This window comes from Aplysia californica, unplaced genomic scaffold (genome assembly GCF_000002075.1).
Source record: "Aplysia californica isolate F4 #8 unplaced genomic scaffold, AplCal3.0 scaffold00384, whole genome shotgun sequence".
NCBI lineage: Eukaryota > Metazoa > Mollusca > Gastropoda > Aplysiida > Aplysiidae > Aplysia > Aplysia californica.
Genome location: NW_004797654.1, coordinates 668,485 through 672,455, shown reverse-complemented (window position 1 = coordinate 672,455; position 3,971 = coordinate 668,485).

The window sequence follows — 3,971 nt, the reverse complement described above, 5'->3', positions numbered from 1 at the left end:
TTTCAGAGTAATTTCCTGATGAGATAAGAGATAAGACAGATAAGAAGAGGGTTTGGGCCATTTTCTTTCGAGGTAAAGAAGAAGAAGAAGAAGAAGAAGAAGAAGAAGAAGAAGAAGACGTGTTGTACCAAAATGCGACATTTGTTATATCAAAAGCATTGAATATTGAAATGAACAGTAAAATGATAGTAAAGCAATGCAAAAAAAAGGATAATACATTCTAAAAATGCTGTAATGTGACCCCCCCCCCCCCCCCCCCCCCCCTTTCCATCCACATTCCCTTTTTTCTTTTCCCCTCTTGAATTTCTTCTTAGCTGCCGTACATTACTTGCGGGGAGTGGGGAGGAAAAATATATTAAGAAATGAAAAAGAACGTTTAGAAGGTTTTTTAATCGAGCTGCAATTTTTGGCCCAGTTCAGGGAAGTCATTACCGACGTCTTGGACAAGCAATGGAGTAAATCTCACAGAAATGAGAATTTGTTGTTTTGGCGTTTCCAGAAGAGGGGCGATAGAGGTGGTGTAGGAGGGAATAAAGGAGGCTGGACGGGGTAGGGGGTGTTCTAATGCGTATGCGTATACACTCCTTTCTCTCTCTCTCTCTCTCACACTCCCCCTATCTCTCTCTCTCTCTCTCTCTCTCTCTTTCTCTCTCTCTCTCTCTCACTATCTCTCTCTTTTCCTCTCTCTCTTCCTCCCATTATCTGTCTCTCTCTCTTTCTCTCTCATTAGCTATCTCTCTCTGACTCTCTCTCTCCTTCTCTCTCTCTCCTTCTCTCTCTCTCCTTCTCTCCCTCTCCTTTTCTCTCTCTCTCTATCTCTCTCTATCTCTCTCTCTCTCTTTCTCTCTCTCTCTTTCCTAGTCTCTAAGCCTTCACTTACCAGAAGTTTTGTCCACGCATTTGATTGTATGTATAGTATGCTGGTTAGAGTTTTCCGCACCTGCGCTTTGTTACTCAATTGTGGCAGTTAGCAATCTGGTGTGATATTCTCTTTCTGTATCTTTTAAGTATAAATAAGACCAATGATGATGCACATGACTGTAGTCATTTCCACGTGAGCCCAAATAATATAAGTCAAAATTAGATTTATGATTGTAAAAAATGTAAATCAGAGGTTGTAATATTTTGAGAAAACGTAGGTCTTTCAATCTAAGTACATCTGCACAAAGACTACATGGTGGCGCAATTGAAATTTTTGAAATAAATTTAAGTATTCTTGATTTGGCGGAATATTGGGAAAACAGCATTTAATTATCTACCCACAGTAAACGACTGTTTCCAAGAAAGCAAGGACAGAGATATTTAGAAATTCTTTCGTACCACTGAAGTGAGGAAACTGGATAATATACAGTGCTAGAACAGAGGGAAAAGTCAAAGAGACAGAGAATGAAAAAGAGAGAAATAGAGAGAGAGAGAGAGAGAGAGAGAGAGAGAGAGAGAGAGAGAGAGAGAGAGAGAGAGAGTGTGTGTGTGTGTGTGTGTGTGTGTGTTTGGGGATCGAAATATCATAGTCCTGTCTTGTTGTGTGTATGCGTGAGTACACATGAACTATGTAAACTACGGCAATCGTAAAATACAAGACAAATTCCTTCTTTCGTAATGAACTGGGATTGTCGTTGTCATTGTCTTAAACAAAGCATCTCAACCCTTTTCTTGTGCAATATGCTCGAAACCAGCTGGGAAGCTAATGCGGGGCTAGAATCCCCCCTCCCCAGAAAACAGCAACAACAACAACAACAACAACAACAACAACTTGATCTAACACCTCTCAAGATGGAAAATATAGAGTCAAACTTCAACCCAGCTCATGGAAAAAAGCAGTGCCAGAGCAAAGAGGCCGCGTCAGAGTTCAACCCGGTGTAGATTAAAGAAAAAGACAAAACCGAATCGTTATGGTTTAACCCGGCCGATTTTGTGTACGGAATTTTCTTAATATTTGGATCGACTACGATAAAAAATAGATCACTGACACAATACACTGTTAAACTCAACGAAAGGGGATAACAGCTGTTCGGTGCAAACTACTCTTACTTCCCGTCTTTAGTTCGGTCAAAAACAGCTCAGGGCTTAATGAAGAGAGCAAATTACGATTCGACGGAAAAAGTCGTTTATTAATTTTAGGGCACATGGAGATTTTCAAATAATCATGTTTAAAGCTTGGTCATTTACCTTTTTTGATGAACAAATCCATCTATATAGAGCAGAAGTTTAGATACTTTTTTTTGTAAAGTGTTTTACGGCGCTCGCAACTGCATAAGGTCATATGAGCGCGCGGGACACACGGTACACCTAATATTTTCAGTTGGTAGGAAATTTTGAATTTTGCCCGGGGGGCGGCCGAAGCCTACTCTTATCGATTTTAGACAACCAAGGGATCTTTAACGTGCGCAACTTGCACACGGGCCCTCCGAGATTGTTCGCCCTTGTTCGAAAAGGCTAGGTGTAGATCTTTCCTACCAGAAGATCAGGGGTGTGGCAGAAAGACAGCAGTAAGGAGGAGCCAAGGAGTAGCAGTAGAAAGGCTGCAGAAAGAGTCGGAAGCCCAGAGGAGGGGCAAAGGAGGTGAGGGGGTGGGGGCAGAAAGTGGAAATGAAAGCAGACAACAGAACATTGCTAGAGAGCAGGAAAAAAGGTGAAAGGAGACAATTTTAGAGAGAAAATTTTTCGGTCGCAACCCGGATTCGAACCCGGGACCTTTTGAATGAGAGTCCGACACCTTAACCTATAGGCCACGAGAGCCCCCGTTTAGATATTTGCGGTTAAAGAAGTTGGGGGGGGGGGGGGGGGGGTCGCATGGTGATAAGGGTAAAAATTAGTGAGAAAATAGCAGCCTTGAAGATAATGCATAGAACTTCACCGACATTCTGCTTCTCAAAATGAAGCGCTCGGAGTCAAGAAATGAGTCTAGTCCTTGACATTCGACTAATTTCACCACAATGCCATCTGTATAAAACCACTATAACATGAGATTCGAAAGCTTTAAAGTTAAAATGGGTCTGCATGTGTAGCACAAAAGTAACAGCTGAAAAGTACATAGAGAACACTGTAGAGTGTGGATACGCGATATATAACTGCAATTATAAAAGTTATCATTTTCAATTTTGTTATTGTTATTATTATCGCTATTACTATTGTTATTATTATTATTATTATTATTATTATTATTATTATTATTATTACTACTATTATTATTACTATTATTATTACTATTATTATTATTATCATTATTTTTATTATTATTATTATTATTATTATTATTATTATTATTATTATAATTATTTTTATTAATATTATTATTTTTTATTATTATTATTAGTATTGTTGCTGTTGTTGTTATTATTATTAATACTATAATTATTACCATTCATAATATTATTTCTGGTCACATATTGTCATCTTTCTTTAGGAGAAGAAATTACAGCAGCATCATCAGTAATTTTTAAGCGATTTTCCACCATGAAAATGTCTAACAGCCTTAAAACGCTAAATACTTTACTAATATCTGGCACCCACAAAAATAGATCATAATATTACTATATTATAACTCCTTCCTGGGACGTGAAACTATGATTTTAAAGTGCTTTTGCGATAGGATCGCTACTTGTAAGAAGGGATCCTTGAGATCTCAATAAACGAACTAATTTTTAAAAATTACATTGAGATTCAAACCGGGATCACCCGCGCACCAGTCCTATGGGATACCAACTGAGCTAGATCTATCAAACAAGCCAAGGCCTTACCGGCTCACACAGAGATACAACTAAATGAATAAGCATATCGATAACCATCGCGCCTTTCCTTCAAAACGTCCGAAGAAGATGCTTGAACAGTTTACCCTTTCTTTTCATGCCAATCGCTCGTAACATGAGTCTTGATAATTTGAGGATCCCGCTCGCTCTGGAATTGATTATTTTTTTCCGCATTTTCTTTATGTCCTTCGGAAACAAGAATCCGTTTTTAAGGTAACGTGA